The sequence below is a fragment of the Phoca vitulina genome, unplaced genomic scaffold (genome assembly GCF_004348235.1).
Source record: "Phoca vitulina isolate PV1807 unplaced genomic scaffold, GSC_HSeal_1.0 scaffold65, whole genome shotgun sequence".
Classification (NCBI taxonomy): domain Eukaryota; kingdom Metazoa; phylum Chordata; class Mammalia; order Carnivora; family Phocidae; genus Phoca; species Phoca vitulina.
In genome coordinates this window covers 4,946,248-4,966,038 of record NW_022589768.1, presented here as the reverse complement: position 1 = coordinate 4,966,038, position 19,791 = coordinate 4,946,248, and the positions used below count along the sequence as shown (strand labels likewise).

Here is a 19,791-nt window from a genome sequence, read left to right as displayed (position 1 = left end):
GGAGGAGGTTGTAAAGGGGAAAAGAAAACTGTATTTTCCCCCAGAACAGAGGCCCAAGATAAAACAACACACATCTGCATGTATTTTCTACCAATAGAAATGTAGGTAACTAAAAATCATTTAAGGCGATTTTTTTTTTTTTTTAGATTTTGCTTTTTAATTTGAGAGAGAGCAAGAGCGGGGGGGGGGGGGGCGGCAGCGGAGCAGACTCCCCGCTGAGCAGAGAGCCTGATGCGGGGCGATTGAGCCGAAAGCAGATGCTTAACTGAATGAGCCACCCAGGCGCCCCGTATGCATTTTTATGTAATTCTTGTATTAACAAATTGCTTGAAGGATATACAACAGACCTTAGATTTATGATATTTCTAGAAATTGTTACTTTTATAATTCAGAATAGATTTTCTTGTATTAATTCTAACTTCCCAAACTGAGATTACTGCTCAGAATTTTTACAACATAGTATAAGGAAAAGGAACAATTTCCCTGTGTCTCTCAAGTTCTATAAATAGTCATAGTATGTATTTAAATAAATACTGGGTGGGTGTATGCATGGGCCAGAGAATTTTCTGATTGTTCCCTATACCCGATGATACAAGTTTTTACCTCTGGCTTTTCTTCCAGGTCATAGAACTTAAATGATCACGGCGGGGCGGGGAGACAACAAATGAGTTTTCCAGAAGAGTTGCCATAGTAGTTAAATTAGAAACCAACTGGTAAGAGCTACAAAATCCAAACCTCTGCAAGAGCCCAAAGACCAGAAGGGCAATGTGGAAAAGAATGTAGGTCGTTGGTATGGAAAACAGTTGTAGTCCAAGAATACATCTTCTATAATCAGCCCTCCAATATTTTATTGCTAAAAAGGATATGGCAAACAGCTGCTGAAAACCCCAGCTCTCAGGGGACAGTCTACCTTGTGTTCTCATTAACAGAAACAAACCTAGAACAACTGCAGTCTAAGCCAAAAACAGCCCTTTACCATGTAATGAGGAAAAAATTATTTTATTTTCTCCTCAAAACAAGGTAAACATACAGGGAAGACTATGGATAAACAGCACAGTGCATGCTTTTGCCTTGAATCAGAGCTAGTTACCAAATGCATTTCGGTTCTCCTCTGAGATCATTACATCAAAATCAAAGTAAAAGGAAGGACCAGAGGGTGACATCTCCCACAAGCCTTTATCTGCGCCTTCGCTAGGCAAACTGCTGTAAAACAGTCCTGATTAACAGCTAGACTTAGAAGTTTTGTATAGTGGAATAGAATACCTTGCACATCACAGAAATGTCAGGCCAGAAGAAGAAGAGCCAATTGTGATCTGATGAAAAGGGGTAAGGGAGAGCTAGAATAAATAGGCAAAATACAGAAGTGTCTTTCAGCTGCCCCAAACCCAAAATTGCCCTCCAAATTACCACACACGGGGTGGTGACCTCTGTCTCACAACAGAGTATCACCTGGTTTGTTTATAAGAATAAGTTAAAAAAAAATAAAATAAAGTAAGTTAAATCAGGACCAAATTGCTTTGAAAAATTAAGAGTACTAAGTAGGGTGCTATGTTACTCTAATTTTTAATATTAGCAGAAGTCTAGATTCTACTATAATCCCAAGAAGATACAACAAACCCTCCTTTCTGTCCTCTACAGCCCATCTGAGATTTCCCCCTCTGACACTAAACCACAGAATCACAAGATGATAGCCAGGAACTTAAAGCACTTCTAGGGCAAATCTCTTTGTTTTGTTTTGTTTTTTTTTAATAATAATATGTATACATTAGAGAAAATTATTAGACACTTCTCAATATTTTATGAATATTTTCCATGTTATTATATAATTTCTGAAGACTAAGTTACACAAAAATTCTACCAAGTGCTTAACTGGTCACCTATGTTGGACTCATGTCACTTCCAAATAGTTTCAACTATTAAACAACACCACAAGGAACATCTTTGTGCATGTCTTTAGAATTAATTCCTAAGGAAAGGACCTTAGAAGTCTAACTCCAAATAAAAAAATTAAACATTAAAGAAACTTTTTTTATTGTTCAAAAGCTTACCCAAAGGCTATACCTACTTGTACAACTCCCTCATTTTACAAGTACAAGGTCTATCGATCCAAGGTCAACTACTAGTTAGTGGCAAAGGCAGAATAACAAGACCCTGATTCCCAGTTAAGAATCTTCTACACTAGACCACTGTTGCTCTTACCACGTCACTCCGAAAACCTAACAGGGCTGAGCCCCACAGGGCGGAATAAATAGGGCAAAGTGTCAGATATCCCATACAGGAAAAAGTCTAGTATCTCTCCACATTCTGTCCACAAAATAGGGTTTTAAGTATTTTAGTTTAACTTTAAGTCCACACTGATTTTCAACTCAGACACAAAGCTTCCTTATAAAACGTAAGCATTTAATTTAGCTTTATAAATACTTTTTTTTTTTTTTTTTTTTAAAGATTTTATTTATTTATTTGAGAGAGAGAGAACACATGAGAGGGGATAGGGTCAGAGGACGAAGCAGACTCCCTGCCGAGCAGGGAGCCCGATGCGGGACTCGATCCAGGGACTCCAGGATCATGACCTGAGCTGAAGGCAGCCGCTTAACCAACTGAGCCACCCAGGCGCCCCTATAAATACATTTTTTTAAAGATTTTATTTCTAAGTAATCTTTACAACCAATGTGGGGCTGAAACTTACAACCCCAAGATCAAGTCACATCCTCTACCAAATGAGCCAGCCAGGTGCCCCTTGCTTTATAAATACATTTTAAAATAAATCTATGCACAGATCCCTACCTTACACCATTCACAAAAATCAACTCAAAATGGATTACACTCGAAGGTAAGACCTGAAACCAGACACTCCTGGAAGAAAATATTGGAAGTAAGCTCCTTAACATCAGTTTTGGCAATGATATTTTTGGATTTGACAACAAAAGCAAAGGCATCAAAAGCAAAAATAAACAGAAGTGGGACTATACCAAACTAAAAAGCTTCTGCATGGGCAAAGGAAACCATCAACAAAAGGAAAAGGCAACCTGTGAAATGGAAGAAAGTATCTGCAAATCACGTATCTGATAAAAGGTTAATATCCAAAATATATAAAGAATTCATACAACTCAACAGCAACAAAACCAAACAATCCAATTTACAAATGGGCAGAGGAACTGAACAGACATTTTTCCAAAGAAGACACACAAAAGGTGCTAAGCGTCAGGGAAATGCAAATCAAAACCTCAATGAGACATCGCCTCACACTTATTAGAACAGCCATCATCAAAAGGGCAAGAGACAACAAGGGTTGGGAAAGATGTGGAGAAAAGAGAACCCGTGTAACTACTGGTGGGAGTGTAAATTGGTGCAGCCAGGAAGGAGAAATGTGGAGGCTCCTTAAAAAATTAAAAATAGGACTGCATATGATCCAACAATCCCAATTCTGGGTGTACAGTCAAAGGAAATGAAAGCAGGCTGTCAAAGAGATATCTGCACTCCCATGTTCACTGCAGCATTATTCACAATAGTCAAGACAAGGAAACAAGAGAAGTGCCCATCCACAGATGAATGGATACAGAAGATGTGACACGCACACACACAAATGCACACACACTGGCCTATCATTCAGCCATGAGGAAGAAGGAAATCTTGCCATTTGTGACAACAGAGATGCACCCGTGGGCATTATACTGGGTATAATGCTTATATATAACTGCTTATATATAAAATCTAAAAAAAAAAAACCTCATAGAAACACAGTCGAAAAGTAGTTGCCATGGGGTAAGGGGTAAAGGAAATAGGGAGAGGTTGGCAAAAGGGTACAAATTTTCAGCTGTAAGAGGATAAGGTCTGGGGCACCTGGGTGGCTCAGATGGTTAGGTGTCTGCCTTCAGCTCAGGTCATGATCCCAGGGTCCTGGGATCGAGTCCCACATCTGGCTCCCTGCTCAGCGGGGAGCCTCCTTCTTCCTCTCCCTCTGCCACTCCCCCTGCTTGTGCTCCCTGGCTCTATCTGTCAAATAAATAAATACAATCTTTAAAAAAAAAAAAAAAAGAGGATAAGGTCTGAGGCTCTAATGTAAAACATGGTGACTGTTGTTGATCACCATGTTTGTGTAACTGAAATTTGCCAAGAGAGTAAGAACTTGAATGTTCTCACAAAAACAAAACAAAACCTAAACCTTTCATAATGTATACATATAACAAATTACCACAATGTACACTTTATTTTTTTGTACACTTTAAATACCCTACAATTTTATATGTTAATTATACCACAATAAAGCTAAAATTAAAAAGTAAATAAACCTAGGGTGCCTGGGTGGCTCAGTTGGTTAAGCATCTGACTTAGACTCAGGTCATGATCCCAGGGTCCTGGGATGGAGCCCCACATGGTCGGGCTCCCTGCTCAGCAAGGAGTCTGCTTCTCCCTCTGCCCCTCCCCCAGCTTGTGCTCTCTCTCATTCACTCATTCTCTGTCTCTCAAATAAATAAAATCTTAAAAAAAAAAAAGTAAATAAACCTATGTATGAAAGAAAAATCAATGGCCAACACAACTTTCTGCCAAGTCTTATGTTCATCCCTCTCATGATAATCACAGAATCCCTCAGGTGGAAAGCTCCCTAAAGATCTTCTCCTCTACCCCAACTCCTCCACTCCCTCCACCTCCCACCCACTCCCCCACTTTCGTGCCTGAATGCTTTCAAATCCTATCAGCCAAATCATGCCATAGGCTGAGCCTGACCGCTGTTGCTGACGTGGAACCAAACATTCAAGTTAACTCATTTCATTTCTGGATTCTAGCAGCCAGAAGTTTTTATTAAGCCAGCACCAGTTCCCCTTTGGCACCCTAAGCTGCCTTGGGGAGCAAGACAACATATGGAATGAAAAATATAATGTGGCCGTGATGAGCACTGGGTGTTATATGCAACTGATGAATAACTGAACTCCATGTCTGAAACTAATGATGCACTATATTGAATTTAAATTAAAAAAAAATTGTGTGTGTGTGTGTGTATGTGTGTGTATACATGTGGCCTGCGCTGGCCAGGGACTTTAAGAGACCTGGATTTAGGGGTGCCTGGGTGGCTCAGTTGGTTGAGCATCTAACCCTTGGTTTTGACTCAGTCATGATCTCAGGGTCCGGGGATTAAGCCCCACATTGGGCTCCCCGCTCAGCAGAGAGTCTGCTTGTCTCCCCTCTGCCCCTTCCCCTACTCACACACTTTCTCTAATATAAATAAATAAATCTTTAAAAAAATAAAATTAAAAAAAAGAGAGACCTGGATTTATAACCTGTCCCTTATCAAGACAGTCACTTAACCAGTTTCTTCATTTGTTAAAAGCGAGTAACAATGCTTTCCAGGTAGGTCTGTTGCTGAAGGTGAAATAAGATTGGGCAGCTCAGTCCGTGGAGCGGCTGACTCTTGATTTCGGCTCAGGTCGTGATCTCAGGGTCATGGGATTAAGCCCCATGTCAGTTCCACACTTGGAGCAGAGTCTGCTTGTCCCTCTCTCCCTCTACTCCACGCTCTCTCTCTCTCTCTCTCTCAAATTAATCAATAAAATTTAAAAAGGGGGTGGGGCGGCACCTGGCTGGCCCAGTTGGTAGAGCATGTGACATTTGATTTTGGGGTTGTGAGTTTGAGCCCCACGCTGGGTGTAAAGATTACTTAAAATTAAAATCTTAGGACACCTGGGTGGCTCAGTCGGTTAAGTGTCTGCCTTCAGCCCAGGTCATGATCCCAGGGTCCTGGGATCGAGTCCTGCACTGGCTCCTTGCTCAGCAGGAAGCCTGCTTCTCCCTCTATCTGCTGCTCCCCCGTTTGTGCTTGCTTTCTCTCTCTCTCTGACAAATAAATAAAATCTTTAAAATAAAATAAAATAAGATCTTTAAAAAAAAAAAGACTGCATATAAAGCACGGAGCTGGCAGTGTGTGGTGGCTCAGTATGAAAAAAAGTCTGTGCTTTTCCTCCTCTCCCCTCAGATGCTGACACCTCTGTAACTGAAATGATTATATTTCCTTCAAGTACTCTTCATAAGAAGGGAGTAATATTAGCACCGACCTGGAAGGATGGGTGTGAGGGTTACAAGAGATAATGCAAATAAAGCGTTAAGAACTGCCTGGAACAGAGCGAGCACTCAGATGTTAGACAGGACTCCTGGGCCCCCCACACATCACCCTCACTCATCTGTGAACTTTCTCCAACTGAACACCATCCATGTTCCAGGTAAGGTCAACGAGCCTGAAATGGAACAGGACTATCACCTTCTTCATTCTGAAGTACTCCATAACCACAAACAAAGCCTCAGAGTAAATCATTTTTATTACATTTTTCCAATCAAGTTTTTTGCAAATTCGTTGCTGCTGAATCCTATCTCTGCAATTCCATATTAGAACCACTACTTGCACTCATCTCCGTATTTCCTCGTGTTCAGTTCAGCCCACTGTCCCTAAGGTCAGCATCTTTGGGAACCCTAATTCTGCTACCCAAAATATTAACTCTCTTCTGGCTCCACATCGTCCACAAATATTAATGGGCTTGAAAAGAATGAAGAGGAGTTTACCAACTGGCCAAGGCAGGGAAGGCCTCCAGGCAGAAAAATAACCATCCTAGTTGTGGGGACACTGAAGGATTTTAAGATGGGAATAACCTGCTGAGATCTGTTTCGGAAAATCACTTTGGCAACACTGCGGAGTTTTTTAATTTTTCTCCCAGTACAAATATTTCTACAAGTACAAATGTTTTAACAGGTAAGTCACTTTTTTAAAAAGTTCTAAGAATATCACACCACGTGGTAACGTCAGCACACCCTACCTGTGATCAGGAGTCTCAGCTGTGGCCACAAATAAAACTCAGTGACAAAACTCTTACATGTCTTCTATCTCTCACAGAGTTTGAAGAAAATGGAGAGTAGCGTTCTTAGTCCCTCCTCTCACAACAAAGGAAATAAACTTTCAACATTTTTCTCCTCCTCAAGTTAACACGTTAGAACTGCTTTAGCAAATCTAAGTCACATGAAAATTATCTAAAAAATTTAAAAAGTGGCTTCAGATCTGAAACACAACTACTAAACATGAAAACAGCAATATCTAAGTAGTTTGTTTTCAGGGCTCCTGGGTGGCTCAGTTTAAGTGTCGAACTCTTGATTTCGGCTCAGGTCATGATTTTAGAGTTGGGTGAGCAAGCCCCGTGCTGGGCTCCAGGCCCAGCTTAAGATTCTCTCTCTCTCCCTCTGCCCCTCCCCCATCTCTCTCTCCCTCTTAAAAAAATAAAATAAAAATAAATGGCTCGTTTTCAATATAAATAACATGAAAAAAGAATCTAACACCACCTGGCTGATATAAAGCTAAATACTTTGAATGCACTATCTCACTTCATCCTTGCAAAAACCTCATTAAGTGGTATTATTGTTTTTTATTTTAGGGATAAGGAAACCATGGGCTCCCAAAAGTGACCCATCCAAGATTACCCAGCAGATAAGTGGCTGAGCTCACACTTGAACCCAAGTTGGTGTGATTCTAAAACCCACACTCTACTGTTATAATCTACTGCCTCCTTCAGTGACCGTAATAGCTACCACCTCTGAACACTAACAAAACCTCAAGTTCTGAAGCTGTGCTTCCCGAAGCACCCTGCACCACAGTACACAACCTCCCCAACAAGCTGTATCAAGCACCAAGAGAGAAGCACACTGAACACTGGTGACATTGACACAATTAGTGTGGAAAACGAGTGCTTATATAAAAGTCTGTTTTTAATATAAATACATCACAATTCTTATAAATAATTCTTATCTACCTCTCACATTTAGCCTATTTCTATGGAGCTTTGTTTTACACATATTTTAAATCAACTCTCTCTTTTTTAAAGATTTTATTTATTTAGAGAGAGAGAGCGAGAGAGCATAAGTGGGGAGGAGAGGGAGAAGCAGGTTCCCCACTGAGCAGGGAGCCTCACCCAGGGCTTAATTCCAGGAGACCTGGGGCTTAATTCCAGGACCCCAGGATCATGACCTGAGTGGAAGGCAGATAATTAACCGACTGAGCCACCCACGCGCCCCTTAAATCAACTTTTTTTTTTTTAAAGATTTTATTTATGTATTTGACAGAGACACAGAGAGAGGGAACACAAGCAGGGGGAGTGGGAGAGGGAGAAGCAGGCTTCCTGCAGAGCAGGGATCCCAATGTGGGGCTCGATCCCAGGACCCTGGGATCATGACCTGAGCTGAAGGCAGACGCTCAACGACTGAGCCACCCAGGTGCCCCTTAAATCAACTTTCAAAAAAACACCTATCCACTCTGACAGCTACACATCCATTCAGGACACATTTCTCTCTCTCTTTTTTTTTTTTTTTTAAGATTTGTTTATTTTATTTTATTTTTTTTTTAAGATTTTATTTATTTATTTGACAGAGAGAGAGAGCACAAGCAGGGGGAGTGGCAGGCAGAGGGAGAGGGAGAAGCAGGCTCTCCACTGAGCAGAGAGCGTAACAGGGGGCTCGATCCCAGGACCCTGGAATCATGACCTGAGCCAAATGCAGATGCTTAACTGACTGAGCCACCCAGGTGCCCCTAAGATTTATTTATTTTAGAGACAGAGAAAGAGCGTGGTGGGGGCAGAGCGAGAGGGAGAGAGAGAATCAAGCAGACTCCCGGGTGAGCTCAGAGCCCAATGCAGGGCTGGATCCTAGGACCCTGAGATCATGACCTGAGCCCAGATCAAGATCTCGTCTGCCACTTAACCGACTGAGCCACCCGGGTGCCCCTTTCTAATGGACTACACCATGCAACAGTTATCAGCAGCATGAAATGTGCTAAATGCCTGTTCCCACCTTCAAGGAGATCACCCCCTGAGAACAGAGATGCTTAAACAACTAGCTACAACAGGGGATATGTGAACTAGGCTTTATAAGATAAACTGTATTTGAAGAGGTGAAAAAATGGGAAAAGGAGACATTTGAGATAAAGCATAAATGGAGGGCAAAAAGGCACAAAAACAGGAGCGCCCGGCTGGCTCAGTTGGTAGAGAATATGACTCTTGATCTCAGGGTTGAAAGTTCAAGCCCCCTGCTGGGTGTAGAAATTACTTAAAAAAAAAAAGGGATGACAACAAATGGTGTATTTGGGGGATGATGAGTCACTGCAGTAGAGAGTAGGTAGAGATGTATCTGGAGCATTAGAATTTTAATTCTCAGGCAGTGGGAACCACCGAAGTTTTTGAACAGAAGAGTGGGTTGGTCAGAGGAATCCAGTAAGGTCTTTGACTAGGACAATGGTGGGAAGAGAAAGAAAACTGATGAGTAATTACAAGGGAAAAACTGACCCCACTTGACAGTTGGTTAGACAGCTGGCACTAAGGGATAGAAGGGGGAGACAAGGCTTTACAGACAACTGGAAAAAAAGGGGGGGGCGGGGAGGCAAAGTTAGCTCCTGACTTCACATCTTGCTACTGACATTGAACATCAAATGGATCAGAGGGGAGCCTGGCTGGCTCGGTCAGTGGAGCATGCAACTCTTGATCTCAGAGTCGTGTGTTCAAGCCCCACATTGGGGGAAGAGTTTACTTAAAAAAAAATTGGGGGGTGCCTGGGTGGCTCAGTTGGTTGAGCGTCTGCCTTCAGCTCAGGTCATGATCCCAGGGTCCTGGGATTGAGCCCTGCATCGGGCTCCCTGCTCAGCGGGCAGCCTGCTTCTCCCTCTGCCTGCCGCTCCCCCTGCTTGTGTTCTCTCTCTCTCACTGTCGCTCTATCTCAAATAAATAAATAAAATCTTTAAAAATATTTTTTAATTTAAATTTAAAAAATGGATTAGAGATTTTGAAGAGTAAGATAAAAGGAGGAAAAAATACAGATGAATGGTTGTACAATCCTGAAATGGGAAAAGCCTCTTCAAACAAAATTATGGCAGCAGATATAAAGAAAGAGGGAGGGGCGCCTGGGTGGCTAAGTCAGTTAAGGGACGGACTGTGGATCTCAGCTCAGGGTCCTGAGTTTAAGCCCTGTGGCCCTGTGCTGGGCTCTACAAAAAAAAAAAAAAAAAGGAAATAAATTGGCTACATAAAAAGCAGTTATACTTCCACAGGACAATTAAAATACTTTAGAGAAAAGATAAACTAGAGGGAAAATTTGCAACACATAACAAGAAATTAATAATCTCCTAATCTTTATATGTATATATACATTTTAAATGCTTGAAATAAAAAAAATGACAAGTATTTCCCTAGAAAAATCTAGAAACATAAACAGGCAACTCACAAAAGAAGGGCCATAATTATAGGAAAAACTCTTAATCTCACTACTAATCAAAGAAATGCAGATTAAAGTAACAATAACACCATTATTTGACTACCAGACTGGCAAAGATAAAAAGGAACAAGAGCAACTTACTATTGTCCAATACGTGGGGAAACCCCACGTTCTCGCACTGTTCCAGAAGAAAACCTGGCAACATGTACCATGTTTAGTAAACTTTCAGAAACTTCTATAAAAGGCAAAATGTTGCTTTATTTTAAAAGATGATGTGGTGACTTGTGGCCCGGATGACTAAATGAAAGAGGATGCCAGTCAACGAGGCGGGGGCCACCAGCAGAAGCAGGCCAGAATGACAAATTCATGCCGGAACCGTGTTCAGCTTGAAACACGAACGGGACATCAGGTGGTGACACCCTGTAGGCAGTGGAAACACAAGTCTGGAAAACTCAGGAGACAGACCCGGCTGGAGACCCAGGTGTGAAAAGTGGCACCATGGGGGTGGGTGAGCTCACCAGAGAAACAGACGGTAGAGCAAAACAAAATACGGCCAAGGGGCGCCTGGCCGGCTCAGCTGGAGGGGCATGTGACTCTTGATCTCGGGGTCATGAGTTCGAGCCCCACACTGTGTGCAGAGGTGACTTATAAAAATAAATAAATAAATAAATGGTCAAGACTGTGCCTCAGAGAACACCAACACTTAAGTGCTGCGTATTACAAAGAATAGTGACGACTAGGGTAAAATGAGAGCCATGAGAGAATCACATGATGGCAAGCAAGGAAGGAAAACTTTTCAGGAAGCTGGGAGAGGTCACCAACTTCGATGCTGCAGAGAGGTGGATGGCAAAGGGAAAAGGATGCAGCAAACATGGAAGAAGGCCATCTGTGACCCCCCCATAAGGGGGATCTTAGTGGAGTGGTGAGCAGGGGGAGGGAGATACAACTAGAAAAGCAAGTAGAAGTGGGGAACTAGAAACAGCCAAAGTAGACTTCCTTTTCAGGAAGTTTAAGAAGGGAAGAGAAATTGGAGGAATGGAGTAAGGGTTGGTCTGAGGTGGTGGCATGTCCTGGGAAGGCACCTCTCTCTTTTTATGACTCAGGAAGAGGCACTTAATTGCAGGCTGCAAGAAAGCAACAAGTGCTGAGGGGACTGAAGAGACAAGAAATAAAGAGCCAAGGTAGAAGGCAACATTCTAAAGAACACAGGGGGCACTAGCTATGGAGAGGAACAGACCCACTTCTTCCCTGAGTAATGAGGGAAGGAAATAAGAATGACAACTTATCTAACTAACCTCTCTGAGCTTCAGTTTCCTGTCCATAAAAACACGGTAAGACTGTTAGGGGGATCAAATGAGATACTGTATGCAAACATACACCAACAGGCTCTGTGTACCCGTGTTACATACACAGGAGTACGTGCATCAAAGAGCTAGATCCCAGGAATAAACCTCCTCCTAGAGCCTAACACCCAGGAGCCTGCCTAATACCTGCCTACCTTGTCTTACCAATGGCATTTGTCAAAGGGACTATATGCTTGGCCCTACCCATTCCACTAGACAGCAAGACAAAGAAATCAGTATTCAGAGAACTCTTAGCACGGTAAGCGCTGAAACAAGCCCAGACCTCGAGCATGCATTGGGAGAAAAGAATCAGGGTGGGAATGTGAATTAGGGGTCTGTGAGGAGGAAACGAGTTGAACGAGTTCTGCCGAGCACGTGACTTCAGTGGTTTCCCAGCTCAGTGCAATACAGAGGGGAACATACCAATGCCGGAACTGACTACTCCAAACCATCGAGATTCGGTTCCTCCAGGAGCTGCTCCTCCGGTTACCACACCCAGCTTGCACAGCAAATGCCCCCACATGCCAGGGTTACTCGCTGCCGAAAACCTCGCAAACTGGGCAGTCTTTCCTGGCAATTAGGATTCTACTAAGACACTAACACATCTAAGCACCATCCAGGCACTGGAAACAGCCTAGTAATTTCAATCCAGTTGGTTAAAAAAAAAAGAGAGAGAAATGAATGCAGAGTATTCAATTAAGAACTCCTCACCACCTGAAGAAGGAAGGGAATTAGGGATAGTTTCTCAGAGAAAATGGCATTTAGGTCTTGAAGGACTCTGTGTGGGGTGAGGGGGGTGGGGGGGTGTTCAGGGGGCAAACATGTCAGGCCAAGGGAAGAGAATGTGCAGACCCTCTGAAGGATTTCAAATAGGAATGAAATGATCAGGGGCAGCTGGGTGGCTCAGTCAGTTGAGCGTCTGACTCTTGAGCTAGCTCAGGTCTTGAGCTCAAGGTTGTGAGTTCAAGCCCTGCACTGGGCTCCACACTGGGCATGGAGCCTACTTAAAAAAAAGGGGGGGGGAATGAAATGATCAGATATAACTTGAGAGATCACTCCAAGCAGTATGGATGAGGAGGAGGGATCGGTAAGGGGCGAGGAAGATCTCGGGAAGTAACAGCAGTAATCCAGGCAAGAAATGATAAAGGCTTGTTTTCCAAGCCATGCAAGCACATGAGAAACCTTGATAGTATCTGCTTTAAAAGAAACTTGGGGTGCCTGGGTGGTTCAGTCGTTAAGCGTCTGCCTTCGGCTCAGGTCATGATCCCAGGGTCCTGGGTTCGAGCCCCACATCGGGCCCCCTGCTCAGCAGGAACCCTGCTTCTCCCTCTCCCACTCCCCCTGCCTGTGTTCCCTCTCTCGCTGTGTCTCTCTCTGTCAAATAAATAAATAAAATAAAATAAAAAAAGAACCTTGAGTATAAATTAAGCCAATCTGAACAGCTATAAGAATGAGTTAGAAACAGAAGGGAAACTTTGTTCTTCTTCTTAAGTAACTTATTTTACCTCTGTCTTTCTTGATACCTAACACAGACCCATCTCTGAGCAAATAATTTTACTCTTTGCTGAACTGGATAAGTTGTGTCAAGTCTATGTGTCGAAATTAAATGTCTAATGGTTATCATATTTCAAGAGTCCCCGTTCTTACTGGGGTGATGGAAACTACACTATGGTGACAATTGTACTATTTTGGTAAATTTACTAAAAATCATTAAGTTGTACATTAAAAAATAGGAGAACTTTATGGCATGTAAATTATTACTTCAATGAAGTTTTTTTTTTTTTTTAAAGTCCCTGGGCTAAAAGGATTAGCTGCTCACTCCCAGAGTCTTCCAATGCAGAGCCTAGGGAAACATTACGACGTTTGATCCATCAAGCCCTCCACCTCTACTTTACCATCTATCACAAAGCGTGAAAGACCTTTTAACCTTAAATGAAAAAAAAAAAATCCTCAAACTGAGTTAAACTTAGGTGATATTAAATCTCAGCAGCTGCAGCCCAGTTACTGCTGGCTGTGAGCAGCATGTGAGAAAAGAAACAGGTGAGAGTCCTCTACAAGGCAGAAGACAGGTACATATTCCTTTGCAAAAGCAAGTCTAACTCATCACAGCCTACTGCTGCAGCTGCTAGAGCCCCAGGAACAAGGAGAGCCTATAGAACAAGTCATAGGTCAAAAATTTAATTTTCAGATCTAGTATTTAGTGAGAATAGATCAGGCGGAGGGGTTAACTGTCATACTCATTAAGGACATACTCCTTGCCCTCTGAGGCTCACAGTGTATTAGGGAAAAGAAAAGTATAAGGAATTTATAATATATTGTGAAAAGCTATAAAAAAAGATACGGTGGTGAGGAGAGGTGGAAACACAAGGGACGAGCATCTAACTCAGACCTGGAGTAAGGGTAGGTGTTCCCTCGAGGAGGTGCTACCTGAATTTACTTTCTTAGATAGGCAATATATATACAAAGGTCAAAATTCAAAAAGTATAAAAAGCTGGGACGCCTGGGTGGCTCAGCTGGTGAAGCGTCTACCTTCGGCTCAGGTCATGATCCCAGGAGGATCATGGCCCAGGATCGAGGCCCGCATCGGGCTCCCTGCTCCACGAGGAGTCTGCTTCTCCCTCTGCCTGCCGCTCCCCCTGCTTGTGCTCTTTCTCTCTCTCTGACAAATAAATACAATTTTTTAAAAAAGTATAAAAACTACCCAGTTAAAAGGAAGAAAACTTCATGAAGTGAACAGACTAGAGTGTCATATGCTACCGAGATTAAGAAAGATACATACTGGGGCCCCTGGATGGCTCAGTCAGTTAAGCATCTGACTCTTGATTTCAGCTCAGGTCCATGATCTCAGGGTCAGGAGACTGCCTTGGCCTTCTCACTGGGGCCAGCTTACGATGCTTTCTCTCCCTCCCCATCCGCCCCTCGTGTGTGTGTGCTGTGTGTGTGTGCTGTGTGTGTGTGCTGTCTGTGTTGTGTGTGTTGTGTGTGTGTGCTGTGAGTGTTGTGTGTGTGTGTTGTGTGTGTGTTGTGTGTGTGTGCTGTGTGTTGTGTGTGTGTTGTATGTGTGTGTGCTGTGTGTGTTGTATGTGTGTGTGTGTTGTGTGTGTGTGTGTGCTGTGTGTTGTGTGTGTTGTGTGTGTCTCTCATAAAAAAAAAAAGTACTGAAAATTTTCCAACGGACGTAACAATTAGGTCATCAGTGACTCAAGCAAGAGAAATTTCAGTGGGGGAAAGGAGGGCGCACAAATCACACCCACAGGAGTTAAGATAAAGAAGTGGACACGGAGAATACAGACAAGTTTTTCTTGAAGGAAAAAAAAGAAGGGACAATAATCAGAGTAGGGCCTAGTAGTAAGGGAGTAGATCTTGAATGGATGAGGATGTTTATGTACCACAGAGAAAAGAATCAGCAGGAAAAAATGTAAGTTATAGTTAAGAAAACAATACTGGAATAAGGACCCTAGAAGACAAGAGGGGACAGGATCCAAACCACACATAGAAGATAGAGTCTTGGGGCGCCTGGGTGGCTCAGTCAGTTAAGCATCTGCCTTCAACTCAGGTCATGATCCCAGGATCTTGGGATCAAGTCCCGCATCAGGCTCTCTGCTCAGCGAGGAGTCAGCTTCTCCCTCTGCCTCTGCCCCTCCCCCGCTCATGCTCTTGTGCTCGCTTCCTCAAATAAATAAAATCTTAAAAAAAAAAAGAGAGAGTCTTAGGAAGAAAGATACTTCCATTGCTATGGTAAAGCTGGCATGCTAAATGAGACGGGATAAATTTGTTAGGGTTAGAGAATTTCTTTTTTTTTAAAGATTTATTTATTTGACAGAGAGAGAGACAGCGAGAGAGGGAACACAAGCAGGGGAAGCAGCAGAGGGAGAAGCAGACTTCCCGCCAAGCAGGGAGCCCGATGCGGAGCTTGATCCCAGGACCCGGGGATCATGACCGGAGCCGAAGGCAGACACTCAACGACTGAGCCATCCAGCCACCCCTAGGGTCAGAGAAATTGAGAGTTTGTAGAGAGAGTAAAGGTCATCAAGCCATAATATGGGAAGCTAGGGATGGAGAGGACTACTAAGAATAAAGAGTTGGTAAAATTTTTGATCGGCCTCACCCACCTGACAATTCAAATGTTACTTTCAAAAGTCACCTCCTCCATGCACTCTTCTATGCTCTACCCTTAGAAATAAGCTCTCCTTCCTCCAAACTTCCTCTAAACTTTACCTCTTAATATATCTCTTTACCTCTTAATATAGTTATTTAAGTATATAAGGGTGGGATCCTTTTCTGATTTACCTTTGAAGGATGGTGCTCAATAAGTAACTGCTGAATGACACAAACTGTTCTTTTCCTCATGCTTCAGGACTATAGTACTGAGGTCTCAATCATAACCAAATAATAATAATAATAAAAATAATATAATTATCCTAAGCTCTTTTTTTGTTTTTAAGATTTTTATTTATTTATTTGACAGAGAGACACAGCGAGAGAGGGAACACAAGAAGGGAGAGTGGGAGAGGGAGAAGCAGGCCTCCCGCCAAGCAGGGAGCCTGATGAGGGGCTCAATCACAGGACCCTGGGACCATGACCTGAGCCGAAGGCAGACGCTTAATGACTGAGCCACCCAGGCACCCCAAATTATCCTAAGCTCTTATCCCCACAATACTAAAATTCTCTTAACCACCCCAACCCCCACACTCCACACAGCTTTGCACCAATTCAAATGAATATTCCTGAGCATCTACTTTGTGGAAAAGCACTGTGGAAGGGGTACTCCTGGGTACCAAGAAGCAGAAAAAGACAGTCTCAACTCTACAGGAACACAAAAATATGTACATTCATGCTTTGCCTTCTCTCCCTTCTAATTTCAGCTTATCGTACAAAACTCTGCCATAAAATAATCTTTCCCTCATCTAAACTCTCACACATTTAACTGCATCATTTCATTGGCAGCCTTAGATTGTCTTGTGACATTAGTTAAACCTTTCAGCCTTTGATGCTGAGTAACTTCTGAAATGGTGATGCCCTATCTGTCCAATTAATCTGTAAATCCCCTAAGGACAGGATTGCGTTAAGCTTTCGCCATCTTCTCCGCAGATCTATTAGAGGGTCCTGAACAGAGCCCAGAAATGCTTTCTACCTGTTTTATTTTATACGAAGTGCTTTTCCCCACTGTTTTAGCCATGTCAGAAAAAAAAAAAGAGAGAGAGAGAGAGAGAGCAATAGAATGTTATCAAGTCATTTAGGGGCACCTGGGTGGCTCAGTTGGTTGAGCATCTGCCTTAGGGCTCAGGTCATGATCCCAGGGTCCTGGGATAGAGCCCCACATCGGGCTCCCGGCTCAGTGGGGACCCTACTACTCCCTCTCCCTGCCACTCCCTCTGCTTGTTCTCGCTCTCTCAAATAAATAAATAAAATCTTTTTTAAAAAAAGTTCCTCATATTAAACAGATTTCCATTGCCTGGTTCTGTTCCTCTGGTACCACACGTGATAAATCGAACCCCTCTTCCATTTTTCAGGGATTTTTTTAATGATGTATGTAAAATGTTGGGGTGCCTGGGTAGCACCATCAGTTAAGCATCCAACTCTTGGTTTCAGCTCAGGTCATGTGATCTCAGGGTCATGAGACTGAGCTCTGCATCAGGCTCTGCACTCAGTGCAGTCTGCTTAAGACTCTCTCCCTCTCCCTCTGCCCCTCCCCTCTGCACACGTGTGCACACTCCCTCTCTCTCTCAAATAAATAAATCTTAAAAAAAATAATGTAGGCAAAATGTTAACAGTTGAATGAATTCCTATACTGGACGACTATCGCACTTCTGAGATTCTGCATTTCTAGGGAAACCTTGTCTCCATATTAAATAATCTTGGTCGTTTCAATGATTCATCATACATCGTAATTTATAGACCTTTTATCATCCTGGTCAGGCTCATTCAACATGCCCTAGTCCTTGAGCAATAACCATGTCTCAACCAGTGGGCCAACATCCACTGATTGGGAGGGGTTCCTCAGGTCCTATGTTGAAAAGGATTCTGATCTATCAGCCATGCCTGCTGTGGGTGTGAAAGATTCCCACCAAGTATCTATCATCCCTGCTCTAGACTACTGTCAAGGTCCCTCTTAAATTATGGCCAACTTCAGGTATCCTCTGATCAATGCAGAGGACAATGGAACCACCTTTTCCTTTTGCATATACCACATTTCTATTAATGAGTTGATAAACAACACAGATTTGTTTCATTTTCTTCAATTTTCCCACTAATGCTATTCCCGTAAATGCAACTACTCTATCCTGCACCTAGACACTTCATTTGCAACTACACCCCAGTGTAGGATGTCACATTTTATCACTATTAAATCTCATCATTAGATCCAAGGTGTTTTGAAAGCAGAACTTTCATGCAGTGTATTAACCACCCCTCCAGCAATTAAGTCAAATTCAATCAATACACATCACTGATAAGTCCCAATAAAAATGTTTTACCTGTAGAGAGCTTTCTTTGAATTTAAAAACCTAACAGCTCCTTTCTTGAGATAAAATTGATATAACATATATTCACCATTTATGTTGAATTTTAAAGTATGCAATTCAATGTTTTTTTAGTATATTCACAATGTTGTGCAACCACCATGACTATTTAATTCCAGAAAATTTTCACCACTAGAAAACCCACAACCATTAAGCAGTCACTCCTCATCTAGCAGCTCTTTTTGAATATGGTTTATTCAACTGGCTATAAATCTTAACTACCTTACAAGCTAGTCCACATTTATCCAACCTGTCACTAAGGTTTCATGAGACATACTTGCAAATGCCTTGGTAAAACCTAGACATTACTGTGTTTCTCTGATTCACCAACCTGGTGACCCTGTCCAAGAGAAAATGATGTGAAAGGGCTTGTCTCGGGAAGTCCTGGTTGACTCCTAAGCATCACTTCTTTCCTCAAGAAGTGCTCATAAGCCATCTATTTGACACTATGCTAGGAATTCTGCCCAAGACTAATTTGCTAGACTAGAATTTGTGGTACCTCCTTTTCCTTTTTAATAATTAGTACATTTGCCCTCCTCCACTTTTAAAAACCACATTCCTAAAACAACAAAATACAAAAAAAACTACACTTCTGTTCTGCCTAATGCCTTAAAGATCACTGATGACAGTTCAGCAATTATACCTACAATAATAGCTTTAATTTAAGCTAAGCCAAGAACATGAGAACTCGAAGAATAGAAACTACAGGTAAAACATGAAACAGTTGAGAACTGACCATGAACATGCCCCAAATTCTTACTTGAAATGGTCCCTCAAATCCATTATTCTGGCAAAGAACAGCATTTCCCAAACCAATATATTCTGGAACAGGGGTCCCTGGGTGGCTCAGTCAGTTAAGCCTCGGACTCTTGGTTTGGGCTCAGGTCATGACCTCTGCATCGTGAGATCCAGCCAGGGAATCTGCTTGAGATTCTTGCTCTCCCTCTGCCCCTTGCCCCACTTACACTCTCCCTCTCTCCCTCTTTCTAAAATGAATAATAAAAAAAAAAATCTTTAGGGCGCCTGGGTGGCTCAGTTGGTTAAGCGACTGCCTTCAGCTCAGGTCATGATCCCGGAGTCCTGGGATCGAGTCCCACATCGGGCTCCCGGCTCAGCGGGGAGCCTGCTTCTCCCTCTGACCCTATCCCCTCTCATGCTGTTTCTCTCTCTCTCTCTCTCTCAAATAAATAAGTAAAATCTTTAAAAAAAAAAAAACTTTAAAAAAACAAAAACAAAATCTTAAAAAAAATAAATAAAAATAAAAAAACAAAAATAAAAAAAAGCACAACTCTGGAACACCAGTCCTAAGAAAGACGGTCTGTGAGAAGAGTCTGATAGTAAACTAGGTTTAAGAAGTATTGCTTACACGATCTTCTCCCTTGGAGAATCAGAACTTACAGTCCATGATAAAGATTTAACCCACAGGTTAAATAATCTGTTTAACTTGGCTTAATCCATAATTTCTGAAATTTGACCACTAAACCCTTTCTTTCTTAATGCCACAGCACTCATTAGTAGAATACACCTCAAAAAAGAGTGATCTAGAAAGTCAGCCACACAGTTTTCAAATCCTGAATTGTAGTCTCCTATAACACAAAGAATAAATTATGGTAGTTTGGCAAGTTGATTCATCTCTTCACAGTATGTATGCCAACGCTGTTAATCTAAAACCTGTTTTCTCAATGCCAACTTCATTA

General features: G+C 42.3%; 1 protein-coding gene across 1 annotated transcript in view; it reads right to left on the bottom strand.

Annotated features, from left to right (window-relative positions):
• Positions 1-19,791, bottom strand: part of IQGAP1 (IQ motif containing GTPase activating protein 1) — a 104,561-nt gene that overhangs the window by 69,132 nt on the left and 15,638 nt on the right. The window lies entirely within an intron of this gene.